Raw genomic sequence first — 15,365 nt, 5'->3', positions numbered from 1 at the left:
ATAAATAAACTTTATAAATTCAAAACAATGAATAAATAATGAATAAATGCATGTGTTGCACTCACTTTTCGGTATATCAAAGTTAAAAAAAAAAAGTAACAATAAATAAATTTATATTATATTTTTTAACCCTACGTTTATTACTATGTGAAAAACCACCCTATATTATATTTTTAAATCCATTTTTACAGCCCTGGTTCCGATACGCCCGGGGAAAATGCCCCACGTGCATGCTCCCTAGTTATAGTTCTGCCACAGAGAAATAAATCAAGATCATCGAGCTGGGTCACCTAAGTAAACTTGAAAAACTAGTGACCAATGCAAATCATGAAAAGGTAAAAGGATACATTTCATTGTTCGCCTGCGTTACCAGAACGGACTGGGAACTTAAGGGTCGATTCTTACAACGCTGTTTTTTTCCCCATTGCTCCTATGGAACACCCGTCTGGTCTCGGCGGTAAACCAGCACATTATAGTAAAGAAGGTGACCATATCCAACGGCTGTTTCTCTTGGGCATCACCAGGGCGTGGCGTACAATGTCTACTCAGGTCCTGCAAGTTATCTTAGGATCTCTCCCTTTGGGCCTTTACATTGCCTTTACTGGTCTTGTGTTATGTTGCTAATTTGGCAGCACAGATGGGAGATGTCGCCAAAGGGTCAGGTAACAAGAAGCTTCATACCGCTAGTCGCAAAAATGTACCCAAAAGCCCCCTCGTGGTTCTTCCCGGGGGTAAATGCAACCTTCCTCCTGACGGGCCATGGCCCATTTAAAGCAAAACTGAACACACTCGGAATAACAGAAGAGTCCACATGTACCTGTGGAGAATCTGAAACCAGGCAGCATATTATGCACGACTGTGAATGCTACGGAGAACACAGAAGTAGACTTATAACTGAGATCCAATACTTGCCGAAAAGCCAAGAGCACCATCTCCTGGATTCAGAAGATGAATACAAAGCCCTCGGCCGATTCACATTTGACGTATTCAACAGACGACGAACAGAAATAGCCATCCGCAACGAATAGATAAGCACAATAAATAAAGTCAAACTGATAATGAACATGAACATAGAGAAAATGACGGCAAAATACTAACGAAAAACGCACAAAGAGCAGACCCTTATGGCGTAATATGCACCACCAATACATGGTATTACTGAAATGCCATGAAATACCATGTTTTAATGGGAGCGGCACCAGCCAGGATGTGATCGCTCCGCCCTTGCCCCGCCCATTTTCTTTCCCCGTCCCTGGCGGGGAAGGTCTCTCTGTCCCCTCCCTCCCTTTTCCCTATGGTGGGGCATGGGCATGCCCCACTGATATACCTGGGATCGCCTTCCCTATTTACACCACATTTCTGTCTTTTCTCCCAGCCTTCCACCTCCCCCCCCACTCTACCTATATCGCCAGGGAAAAGCGAATGCCCCACACAACGAAAAATTTTAAATTCCAAACTCGACACACTTGGAACCTTTTTTCGGCCTAACTAGATTCTAGCTGACCGGGCTAGCCAGATGGGTAAATTGCCTGCCTGGCAATCCAAAGGTCGCGGGTTCGAATCCAGCCTCGGGCTTGGATCAGAGTAAAATGCAAAAACTTTGGGAGGTGCATTATGGCCACAGAAGCCGATGCGCCAACAACTAACAAAAAAAAAAAAAAAAATTTATCCTTATCCTTTTATATATGTCCTAGCCACTTAAATCTCAGGAAATTAGGTAGCAGGACCTGCCAGAGTATCTATCTAAAAATACTGGTGTACTTGGTCTGCCTCCACGGGGCCAAGTGTGAGTAACGTTGGGCGTCAGCAGGGGTCCAGCGGCTAAATGGCCAGATGAACAACAGAACATAACACTAGGCATATCCATTATCCATACACTAAATCTCTGGCCTCGACAAGGTACTGTCCTACACCTACAATGAAAGGAACGCGGAGATGGGGAAAACCTCTGGCCGCTAGACACTAAATAGAGTTTACACTGGTCTTGTCTACGGTATCAAGCAAAATCAAGAAACTGAGTATTTCTGGGCATCAGAACTAGAAAGGATGCAGACATCAAACCAGAAAAGGATATGGACCGAAACAAAAAAAAAAAAAAAAAATATTATGGCAGTCCCGTTGGTCAAAGGAGGGAATACATCGCCAACATCAACTTTCTCACGTATCGCACCCTAACATCGTTTACCCAGAATCCAGAAACCATTTATATGCTTACCGAGCACGAATCCATCAAATCAACGTTAAAACATCCAGGCCTTACAAAAGATGACAGACATTTGTCAAAACACCGGAACCTGGACACACCTTCTACAGGACTGTAATATTTATTTGGATCTCAGGCAGCAGCTACTGCTGGTGGTTCCCTAACTCTAGAGCCTCTTCACTTACTGATATTAATCAGAAATGTCTTTATGACCTTCTCTACCGAACTCTTCAAACGAGAATACTGTACAACCAAATGCCATAGAGAAAGCAAACCAACAGCATATTCATCCCTAACAGGCTCTTCAACTGGCTGGACTCTAGGATGTTATCTCCTGGTACCTCCCAAAACTGGACCCTGAACAGGACTGACACAGCAGACACCGAGTTCCTTCGGATACTACTTTGGACTCTGGCATTGCTTAGTCTACCACTAACTCCCCCTTCAGCGACAGGATATTGCTGGGCGTGGGCCATTATGGCGACTCCTATCTCCACCATTCCTTTTACATAGGCTTCCTTCCACTAGTGAATTTAAACGAATTAGAGGAAGTCCCCTAGACGAGTTCCTGAGTATGGCACTTCCTCCCCTTTTAAAGTCCCGCTTTACCTTCACTTATTACTCCAAATCTCCAACTTATTCACAATTCACTTTCTAGTCCCTCCCCTTCTTGCTTTGCTGAAGGGAACCGTGAGACGTTCTGTCTAATGTACTGGCCAGGATGGAAAAATACTGCAAGGCACAATCCCATAAAAAAAAAGGGGGGGCTCTCAGTAATCAAGTGGCTAGATGCACAACACAAACAGCACATGACTTACGGTACCTAACATCACAACCCAGCTGGTCTTTATATAGAAGCAAAAACTTTACAGAGACACAAATTGCTGTTTGGGGGGGGGGGGGGGCAAACACTGGCACTGCATGACAGCGACACACAATACAATACGAGCGACCAATGCAAATTATAACCTGGCGATTCACTTACCACCAATGGTACATGCAGGTTCTTAGGAATCCGTTTGGTATTTCTCGGGGATTCGCAATGTGTTTAAACAATTTTATAAATAATTTACTAGTGAACTATAACTATTCGCATATGTGTAACTCTAAGCCCACCACCCTTTTAGCTCCACTTGGACCCAGCGTTAACAGATAAAAATTCAGCGTGTTCTCTCCGTCCATTCCATCGTTTTTATCTGGGTTAATTAATCGGATTATAGCAAATCAATTCAATTAGAGGAGTTTACTTACCTAGAACCTCTAAATCAATGCTTTCCAAACTTTTTCGATGCCAACACAATATAAGTGTCAAAAACAATTCGAAGCACACCCAGAATTTGTTAATTATTCGAGCCAAAAACATGTAAACGTGAGTAAGACAACGGAAGATGTGCAGTACTAAGCACAAGCTTAACCAAGGCTACTTAAAATCGACCACATCAGTGGTCACACCCATGTTCGAATCCCGTCAATAATGCGAGGAATTTTTATGAGTCTTTTTTCACAACGTCGCTGAGTTATTCTGTCTCAGACAAGGGCAACATGATTTTTCTCCCGAAAACACGGATATTTCGTTCAGCAAAACGACCACAAAACAAGCGCAATTTACTTACATATTATTTACGGAGCAATACGGCCTAAGTTTGATTTGGCTTGTTTTGATTTATTGGCGCACTAGTGTCTAAGTCTATTATGCACCACGGAGTTGCTAATGCGCCAAAAACCCTATAACAACCAACCAACCATGTCAATGCTCGAATTCAGCTTCCAAAGAAAAAGTGTCTAGAGTTCCCTGACAATAATTGTCGTAAATTTTTAATGTGCTCCTCAATAATTATATTTTAATCAATAAGTTCTTGTAGCTTAATCAAGAAGTTCCTCAATATATGCAATGAAAGGAAATCAGAGTGAAAACAGTTTAGGCCTGACGTAGCCGAGTGGTCAGGAGCGAGAGTACACAGCACGCCTTGAGTGACTGGGGTTCAAGCCCGTGACTACTAAATACGATAAATATTTGTATTGACGATTTATTGTAAACTCTACTGACTTGGTTGTCGTGCCGGAGTATAAACAGAAAAATTATTTTTTTTTTTTTATTTATTGCGATGCGAAAATTTTGCAAACTCAAAATTTTGGCAATTCATTCAAGTTTGTGCAAAAAGTCCTGTTTTACAGCTCTAATCTCAGTTCCTCCCGAGCAAGAAAGGTTTTAACTTTCATCTCAACCAATCAATTTGGCGAAAGGTAACTTCCTCCCCACAAGCCAAAGCATCTAACTAAGAATGTCAGGCGGCAGCGTATTGTTTGTTTTTGCTGGATGAAAAACGCGGATTTCCGAAGGTGGGGTGCTCTCTCGTGCTCTCGCTCTCTCTCTCTCTCTCTCTCTCTCTCTCTCTCAAAATAAAATTTTAAAAGTGAACTGCAGTGAAGACCTAGAGAATCAAATGCGTCAGTTTTACAGAACAGGTAACAAAAGAAAACTGATAATTACATGCACAAGAAAATTGATAAAATACGTTTTAACCACGTCGGAGATTCGATACAAGACTTCGAAAATATTATGAATTTTAAACATTTCAGAATTCTGAGAAAACTGTCAACAAAAAAAAAAAAAAAGTGCATTAAAATTTTCACTAAATTTGACACACACACACACACACACACACACACTCGAAACTAGTGTCTTTTGAATTTTCTGCTGGTTGCAAACCGTGTACAGCTACACGGTTTGCAACCATTGGGAGTTGCACAATGAAACACCTCCCACATATCCATTTATATCATTAAAATACATATTAAAATATTTTTAATCGATCTTTAAAAAAAACTTTTTTAGAGTCCACTACTGGAGAAACATTACGCTACACAGAAAAAAAAAAAAAAAAGTCATCATTGAAAGTGAAAATCATTACAAGCGTAACACTGAAAAAAAGTGGTATCATGAATGAAATACAGTTCATCGGTCGGAAAATCCTCAGATCAAAATAAACAGAGTAAACTTTACTGTTCATTCTGTGTTCAGCCCGCAATCAGAGGCGGATTTAACGGCGGGCGCGCGCCCTGGGCCCCGACTTCTGAAGGGCCCCAACAAATTAGTTGAACATATTAGTTCAACTAATAGTTGAACTAATATGTTCAACTATTAGTTCAAAACTTTGTGATTATTATTATGCTATTAATAATTATATTATACATATATGATATTCAAATTTTAGTGGAAATAAAAAACATTAATAGCACATAATATTTTTTTATTTATTTAAAAAAATGGTTAACATGTGTTTTTATTTTCCCCGTCTCTCTCTTGTTTTTAAGGGGCCCAATATTTTCTTCTGCGCCCGGGGCCTCAACCGACCTTAATCCGTTCCTGCCCGCAATATTTCATTTTCACAACTCCTGAGAGTTTGTCAGTTTGGGATGTTAATATTAAGAAATGCGAAAAGATATACGGTAATGATTAGCCATAATATTTTAAACTTTGTTTCTAGACCATAGATTCCCAAACTTTTTATACTCTACGTACCACCCTTATAATATTTCATAAATTTCACGCCCCCCCTCCCATAACAAGTGCAAATAAAAATATCTGACATAAAACTTAGCTCTAAGTATACACACTTTTATAAATTAATAATACTTCAACACACAAACTTCAGGATTGAAAAAAAAAATAAATAAAAATAAGCTTCATACTTGGATTACTGTAATAGATGCGGCTGCACCTTGAAACAACCTACCATACCGAGGTCGCAGTTTTGAAATGGCCACTCTAAGGTCGTTTTCTAGGTTCATCACAGAACACAGTGTGTTTGATGAGGTGTCAGTGTTTCCCGCAAAACCATTCATCACAGAACAATACTTGGTTTTGACAGCAGTCACTACATACAAACAACATGTACACCCCCCCCCCCCTCAAATCAAAACACACAGCACCTTTGGAAACCTCTGTTCTAGACTAATTAACGTGAAAAAAAAAAAAAAAAAAACTTTGAGATATCTTGAACTGCCATTTGTCAGTTTACAACTTCAGTCTGACCACAACTACTCTCACAGTGATATATCCACTCTACTCCCAGGGACTTGTGCATAAATAGTAGAATACCACTCCCCTAGAACCCATACAGTTATCTCCTCCCGATATAACAGTTCTCTTTAAAAGAAACGGAAGTGGACAGTAGCCTCCTTGTCCGTCGTTTCAATCCGTGGTGACCAGTTTTATAGCGGCTCACTACTTCATCTGTGCCCCATATGTGACCTCTGCCTTATTGCCTTATCAGGGATAGGGTGTAAAACAACGGCAACATACTAGAGAGAAAATAGTGCTTTAAACTTAAACAGGGTGAGTCAGAAACTACTTTTTACTTACACGTGCAGCGCCACGTGTGCGAAGGAGAAAATAAATAAGGAGGTTTCGACAGCAGCAAGGTCTTCGCGCACATACGGTTGACATATGTGGCAGTGTGGGACGTGGCCTTAATTCTCTTCTAATTCATGGCCTGAAAATACCATATAAGAGTAAAACTGGTTCTCATCAATATTAATATAAAAACTAAGAAAGAAGGAAAGGGAAATATCTCTGTCTCGTCATCTCAGACATTCGAATGCAGAGTTCAAGAATCAAAATGTACTTGAAAGATTGAAGGGTCGAAACGTTTTGATTAATTAAACGATAATAATCACGATAGCGCCAATGAGTACAGGTAACGCGCTTACAGAACTAAAAACAAGGGCGAAAAGCAGGAAATTTCGAGAAGCCGAGTAAAAAACCAATTAATTAGAGCAATAATTGTAGTTCACTAAATATTCATCCATTGAAGCACCCTCGTTATTAGTTAACTATGCAAGAAACCTTCTCCCTGTGCTTTTTACCTTGCTCCACAGTTTCTTTGTCCACCATTCAACAATCAAAAAATATTACAGACGAACCAATCTCTCCTAAGCCACCAAAATTAATACCACTCATTTTAGGAGATTTTAATGTCAACTGACTTTGACCCAAATCGCTCAACAAATTCACTGGCAGCATTTGGCTTAGTAATACCCTAACTCTCATATCTGTACCTTTCCTACCTATCTTGATTTTGCCGCAAATCAGCCCCGTGAAAATCTGTCAGGGTGACAATTTCATCCAATCTGATCACCTTCCATATAGTCATTGATTTCTTTACTTCAGTTTCTAAACCTTCTTCTGACAGATATTTTAAAGTTTAGGAAAATTGATTGGATTTCGTTAAAGCACGTTCTGACCAATATGACTGAATCCAAAACTTTGAATCGACTGATCTTCACACTAATTATCTGTACTTATCCATCATTCTCAATTTCTGCATTCGTTCCTATCAAATTCTTTACTGCTAGTCGTGGTGATTAGCAGACTTCAATGGATCAAACTAGTGTATCAATTCGTCGCAAAAATAACCTTTACAAAAATTACCTTTGCAAAAGGTATATATTTTTGAATTTTAATTCAAAACTAACTTGAGCTACTTTTCTTTCTCCTTTTTCCATTAGACGTCGTATTAAAGAAAGTTATGCACTCTCAATATTCCCATTATCTTCACTTTACAGAAGCTGAAATTACTCAGAATTTCAATTCAAGGCCTTTATGATGCTATATCAAACAGCTATCGAGATCCCCCAGAATTCCTAACTGATAATGACTCGTTCAACTCGCTCTTGCCACGCATTTATTCAAAAACTTTGTTCTCCTGAGAAGCCACGTTCTATCCCAACTTATCATCTGAATCTAATAAAAGACTGCTTTGGAAGATTAGTTCTCACAATAGTGAGGAACTAATCTGCAAATGATATGCTATCTGAAAAATGTTTCTCATTCATCTTAAAATACTTTAATCAAACATTATGTATGCATAATGCACTACACACTTTATTTCCTTAGAAATGTTTACCACTCAGCTTCTTATAGTGCATTTTGCTTTTCCTCTTAAGAAACCAGCAGTAATCTCCCAACACTGCAGTATCACAACGACGTAGCTGCCGCTCTTCCATCGTGGAAATGTCCACACGAAAGCGTTTCCCTTTGAGCATCAATTACATCTCCCAAATTTTGAGAAAACAACTGAGATGAGAATGAAGAAAATGACTTTTCTCTATCCCAATCATCAGCCAATATCTTTATAACAACTAATACAATTGACACCAAAGACTCAAAATTATTTCTTTTCCTTCTTCCAAGAAATCCATGCATAACTGCTTTAAACGATCGCTAAGCTGCTAATTCAGTATCCTGTAGCTGTGTTTCGAATACATCATCTTTGAGGCCTTTTCCTTTATTTTAGACACTAAGAAAATCCCTCCTTTCAGTTTTGCATTTGTCAAATTGGGAACACTTCCCTCAGGTATCACAATACACTTCCTTCTTTATCAAGAGCCTTAACAAAAAACTCTTCATTAATCAAAGCTTTATAAGCAAAGGAGGAAGAAGAATCTTTTTAGGTAAAACCAGTTGAACATATATTACTTTTCCGTGGTAAAAATTCCACCCTCTTTTCCTACACAATATAATGTTTTTCTGTTGCAACTCTCCCAAAAAAATTAAAAGACAGCAGTAATTTGTGAAACACCTTGTAAACAACCAGTGATTAATCTACCTTAAGATCACCACAGATATTCCAAGCAAAGGCATGGTACTCGCATGATACTTTGCAATTTTATGGTATTCTGTGAAACACCTCCCTGTAAATCTGTCATTAATCTAGTTACTTCAGATCACCACAGATATTCCAAAATCATGAAGAAATTTCATGGTATTGCACTATGGATCTTGGACATAATTTCATGTTTCTTCCAAGCTATGAATTAAAAGGAAGTGATAGGAAAGTATTTACATTATGCAGCAAAACTGCTTTTAAATGTAATTTAGAAGTATCAATAAATATACGCAAATTCATTAGGATTGTGTTCGATTCCCAGCTAGTTCAGAAGACCACTAATATCTTTACAGAAACATAGTCTTCCATAACGAAATATTTAGAAACACTTTGTGACGTTTTCAATATAGTTCCTGCTTCAAGTAATTTCCACTGTTGCACTCTAGAACCAAGGAGTTCTGCTTGCTCTTTAGATAAGTTCAATTCACGAACTAAGTCATTCAACTCTTCTTCTTAATTAAGTGTGGGGCGTTATAATTTTCTGCTTGGTAGTCCAAATCTATTGATGTGGACAGCCAACAAAGTGTGGAACAAAATAATTCTTGCTATATTCATCAATGCTTCCTTTATCCCATGATTTTGAGGGATCCGGGACCAGTATTGGCAGGTCTTCATTATGTGGAACAGTCCTTGCGTTTGCTTTTCTGGACACTCCTGATATATTTGTCATACAGAAATAACAACTGTCAACGAGGTTCTCACCACACCTTTCGTTCTCGGCGTTACTTTTCTTCCAAACAGCTGTTCGCTCTGTACAAATCCGCCCTACCATGGAATATTGTTCCCACATCTGGATCAGTGCCGCGCAAAACCTCTCTCAGACTTCTAGATTCCATTAAAAAGAGGGCAGTTAGATTAATTAATGATTCATCTCTAACAGAGTCTCTCCACTCTATCTCAGACGTTCTGTTTCTGCTGCATGCCTTTTCTACAGATACTTCCATGGGCAACTGTTCTTCTGAACTGGCTTCTACAATTCTCGCTGTCTCTTCCAAAGCAGTCCGCACACGTGCAGCAAACAGTCAACATCCTTTTACTGTCCAACTTCAAACTCACAGAACCAGCTTTTCTTCTTCCTCATTTATTCATTAAATTTCCGTTTTTTGGAACAACCTTCCTTTATACTTATTTCCTGAAAATTACAAATCTACAGAAGTTCAAGTCTAATGTCAATAAATATCTTCTTTCATCTTATCAGCCTCCAACCCATGCACAGTACTAAGTACTATAGGTTCTAAAACCTTTCGTGTTTGGGGTTTTCATTAAAAAAAAAAAAAAAAACCATCCTCAGATTTGAGGTACAGCATATAAGTGGACCCGAAATTCTGTCTTAATCACCAATCTTGCAACCAAAATACAAAGGATGCGCACCTTTGGTAATAACTGTAGATTTTCTTCCTCTGAGGTTTTGTTGTAAAGCATCCACACACAGCAGAAATTTTCAGGGTGATTCAGTCACTTGCTTTGCTTCTGCTTAAACATTTTAACAACACAAATGCTAAGCAAAATATAATACAATGCTGGCATTTTGTACTGTGTTGATCTTGGCTGTTTTAAAGGTGATGTTAAACTGGTGGCTGGCTAACGCAAGCGCTATATATACAATACAGTTCGTCCATAACCATAATTTGGAAGAGAGTTCGTGCCAGGTTATGAAGTTGACCGAACAAAAAGCTATAATAAGAGAGAAATTATAATACAGCTAAAGCTATATGGCATTAGAGAAATAAAAATATCTGCAGGAGAATCTTGTCCTTTCACCTTGTTTCTTTGAGGCTATCCGAATTTAAACTGCGTAGATAATGCAATGGTTTAATTCTCAACGAGTTACTTTGATATTGTACTGCTTTCAAACAGTGCCCCTAACCAAAAGGTTAATTGGCCATTTGTTTAAAAGATGAGACAATGTTATGTCTGCCTGTTTCAGGACCAACTGATCCCCCATTGAATAGCAGGTGGTCTCCACTGACAACACACATGCAAACCAGCTTTAGCTATGTTACAACTTTGAAGCTCTGATTTCGTATACCGCATGGCAGCCTGCGTTTTGTCTAAGTGTCATCACTAGAAACCGCTGCTACCTAATGATGGACCAGTTAGCTCTGACACAAGCTGCCATAGCAGTGTTGTTGTTGTTGTTATTTGGTTTTTAGGAGCATTAGCAACTAAGGCCATATTGCTCCGGGATATGCGGTGGTCATTCCCTGACCTTTCCGCATCCTCCGTATTTGGTGGTGACGGGCTCGAACCACGGTCTAATCAAGAAGCGTGTGCTACGCACTGCTGCTCCTTCCCACCTGGCTACGGAGGCGCCACCATAGCAGTGTCTCATCTTTTAAATAAATGGCCGGTTAACCTTTTTGCGAAGCCATCTATTCGAAAGTCGTGCAACGTTTTGCCAAGGCAAGTTTGTTCTGCTGTAAGAGTTTAGACCATTGCATTATCTATGCAATTGGAATCATGCTGGCCGTAAAAACAGATTAAAGGACAAGACAGTGCTGCAAGAATCTTATAAAGCGAGACGTGTCATTTTTTTGCATGAATTCTTTAAGACAAATACAATCGTTCATACAAGTGCTTGATTGCTTTCTTAACATTTTTGGATTGTAAAAATTTTATTTTATTTATTTATTTTTTTTTTTTTTTTCACATAAGGTCACTAGGTCATTAGTTCGCAAGACAGAAAAAAATCAGAATATTATCGTATTTAGTAGTCACGCGAGCTTTAACTATGGTTACTCAAAGCGTTCTCGAATGTAAAGTGCCAGATTTTGGAGTTTACGTTTACATTTACACTACACAGAAGTATATAGTGGAGAGATATGACTTATACAGTGATTTTATATTTTATTGTACAGCAATTTTACTTTAAGATGAACAGTGATTTTTTTTTTTTTTTTTTTTTTTGTCAACAATAATTTTTAAATAATTGGCTTGATATAAGAGAGTTGGCTGAGATAAAATACACTAATAACAAGGAGTAACAGTACAGCAGTTTCCAAGAAGAGAAACTGAAAATCCTGTACTGGAAATCAAAATAGTAATTGAGAATTTAATGATAACGAAACTTCCCGTGCATTATTTAAAAAAATAAAAAAAAGCCCTGATGCCCATGATAACAAATGTGTAGGGTGACGTGATCTAAAACGGTATTCCCGCTTTAGATCACTACGCAATACCAGTAATAAATCAATCGATCTTAAGCAGATGTAGTCATTCGTTCAACAGGAAATCCCTTCCCCCCCCCCCCCCACAAACAGACTTTTAAGAACACGCGCAATTTAAAGTTATGGCGCAATTAAAAATCAAATAAATACAAACAGGATGATGATAGAAGTTATTGAAAAAATATTAACAATAATCGAGCATGAACAAAGAACACCTAATACTAACAGATATCAATAAGCGTATAAAGTACGTTAAACACGGACTGAAAGGTAGACTGTTCGGGGTTATTTGGAATTCTCCAGTTTTAGACTCTCCACGACTTTAGCAGTAGAAAAGCTATCTATTTTCTATCTATTTTCCACACTTCTTATTAGATAGTAGTAAACGTCCACAAAAAATTCATCCACTTTCACAGGAAGGTATGCGTCTCTTTTCAGTAGATAATTAATGAGATCACAAGGACAGCCTATTACCAATAAGTACTCTTTCTGTGCTCTTTTAACAGGCCTACCACCACAAGAGAGGTATTGTCTAAGTGCCAGACAATTTTTAACGACATCCCTAATGCTTTCAGGTCATTCAGAAGATGGCCAGTGTTGTACTCTGCAGCGTCACCCTCCAATGCTGGAACTGACAGAAAACTGCTTTACGATAGGTCACCATAATAGGATATACTGTGGTTTAAAATCAATTTGATTATTGCCATCTGTAATCGAAAAAGGCATACTTTTCAGAGCTATTATTTCCTCTTTTCTATCACAATACTGTGCATTTCACTAACAATGATTGCTGCTATTTTATTTATTTATTTATTTATTTATTTTTTTGCTATTTTACTATGGGGAAATATTTCTAAACAAAATCACTTGCATGATCAACACAACTCAGATTATGTTACTAAGATACAATCGACACGTAATAAACAATCGGCACGTATGACTTCATCATCACTACGTCTATTTTTGCGTTTTTTTCTATGCAATGAACGTTTTCTTTATGCTTATCAAGACTTATGCATGGAAGACTACTGTACAAATTGGAGCAGAATGTTATTAAGGGTAAGTTGCTACAATGAATAAAAGGGTGGTTGAGTGGGATAAGACAGAGGATGGTAATCAATGGACGCTACTCTTTGTGGACTAATGTTATTAGTGACGTCCCACATGGTTCGGGCCCACTGTTGTTTTGTATGTTTATCAATGATATCGAAGGTAAATCAGGATTAGTGTCGAAGTCTGCAGATGATACAAAGGCTGGCAGGATTGTTAATGACAGTAATGACAGTTTCTAGATCCTGCAACAGGAGTTAGAAAATTTGGGCAGTTGGGATGAGAAGTGGCAACTGAAGTTTAACATTGACAAATGCAAAGTAACCCCAGAGGAACGCACCAACTGTGTAGTACTACACTCAGGGTGGTAGAAAATGAAAAAGATCTGGGAGTAATTGTGCAGTCAGATATGAAGTTTTTTAAGCAATGCGGACAGGCTGCAAGAGCGGATCATGGGGTTTTGTCAATGATATACAGGAATTTTGCTAGCAGGGAAAAGGAGGTGATTGTCCCTCTGTATAAGGCAATGGTCAGGCCACGCCTTGAGTACTGCGTACGAGTCTGGAGGCCTCATTTTAGGAAGAATATAGATTTGCTTGAGCGTGTACAGAGATGGGTAACAAGATTGGTGAGGAGAATGAAGAAATGGGTCCTCTTACCAAGAGAGGCTTAAGTTCTGCATTATTTTTTTTTTTTTTTTTTTTGGCTGATTCTATGCTTGCTTTTTTTGCATCACATGCCTCTATTACTATTACATTGCGTTTCCCCACCACTTGATATTAAAAATCACATTTACATACAGAGCACAAAGCAAACATGTCAGCTTTTCCAGATTTACAATACATGAAATATCTTGCGTATATCTTCTGAAAATTTACGTCAGACTTCTTTGTCATCTTATTGAAAGAAATTGTTTAATTAGCTTTAACCACAAAAATACGTATAATTTTTTCTTGTAACGTGTGTGATGAACGATCACACGTTACAAGGAACAATGCTGCTCTCCAGGGTTTCTTTTTTTGCAACGTTGGCTAGCAACACTTGATGGCCAATTGCTTAAGGAAATGCCGTCAGGTATTGCTAACCGAAAATAGACAGAAATTTTAAAATAATCCGATTTTAAAGTACATGTATTTTATATTTTTTTGCGAAAATAAAAAGGCGGAGAAAAACTTTTATGGCAAAAAAGCGGAGAGAAAACTACTGCCCTAGACAAAGGGGCCAAATCGAGTCAAAATAACCGATTATCCGTTGTAAAACTGGAGGGTTGGCTGCTATGAAAGTAGTATATGGGACACGAACAAATACATCAGGTCCTATCAAAAATGGGGTATAACAGCAAAAGATTTTCCCACGTTCCACTCTGGTAAGAATTAAAAAAAAAAAAAAAAAAAAAGTTACTGAAACAGTGGACAGACAAACACCGATAAAGGATAGCTAAAGAAGGAAAAAAAATGTTCACCTGAACCGGCAGATTCCAGTCCTAGCTGTTCCATGCTGACAGACGGACCAGGACATGGAGACATCAACAAACCAGTGGACCTATCGTGCCATGTGTGAACACTGCAGGATGTGTTTTGTGACACACGTTAATCTCTTTATACTCATAGGTTATCAGCCCAAGCGGTTACTTCCAAAAGGATAATGCACCATGTCAAGACTAGGAATGGTTCCAGAAGCATGACGCTAACTTTACTATACTTCATTGTCCAGGCAGTCAGCAGAACTCAACCCAATTGAGAATATTTTGGATAAAGTGGCACAAGTTATTCGTAGCAAACATCCAACGCAGTCCAAACTGAAGCAACTGGGGGATGAAATGAAGTCTACATGAGCCAACATCCCTGTGGAACTTTCAGCACCTCGAGAGGTGCCTTATCCCGATAACATGAAGCTCTTCTGAGAACTACAGAGAGTATTCCTAGCTATTAGATAAAAAAAAACTGCAGCCATTATCAATCCACTGCAGAATGAAAGTCTCTTCAATGATTCATGTTGAAGGAAATGGACCATAATTTGCCACGCTGGTCCAGTGCAGATGGACCATATTCAGCAGTCAGGTGCTTGAACCCCGGTCACTCAAAGAGCGTCTGTGCTACTGCACTCCCGCTCATGACCACTCGGCTACGGAGCTATTAGATAAGTATACCTAAATATGCGGATAATCCGTGTGTGTGTGTGTGTGAGATAAGAGAGAGAGATATTTACTTTATTTGACATACACTAGAAATCTTTAGTTATAAATTCTTCCCATAAGTAGACTATTCCGTCTAT

General features: G+C 38.6%; 1 protein-coding gene across 4 annotated transcripts in view; it reads right to left on the bottom strand.

Annotated features, from left to right (window-relative positions):
• The window catches only part of LOC150085645 (fibroblast growth factor receptor 3-like), a 509,974-nt gene that overhangs the window by 411,042 nt on the left and 83,567 nt on the right, over positions 1-15,365 (bottom strand). The gene's annotated exons all lie outside the window — the stretch shown is intronic.

Source organism: Mastigoproctus giganteus, chromosome 5 (assembly GCF_048544385.1).
Source record: "Mastigoproctus giganteus isolate SK-2022 chromosome 5, ASM4854438v1, whole genome shotgun sequence".
NCBI classification, from domain to species: domain Eukaryota; kingdom Metazoa; phylum Arthropoda; class Arachnida; order Uropygi; family Thelyphonidae; genus Mastigoproctus; species Mastigoproctus giganteus.
The sequence above is the reverse complement of the archived record's forward strand: the minus strand, read 5'-3'. Positions and strand labels throughout refer to the sequence as shown.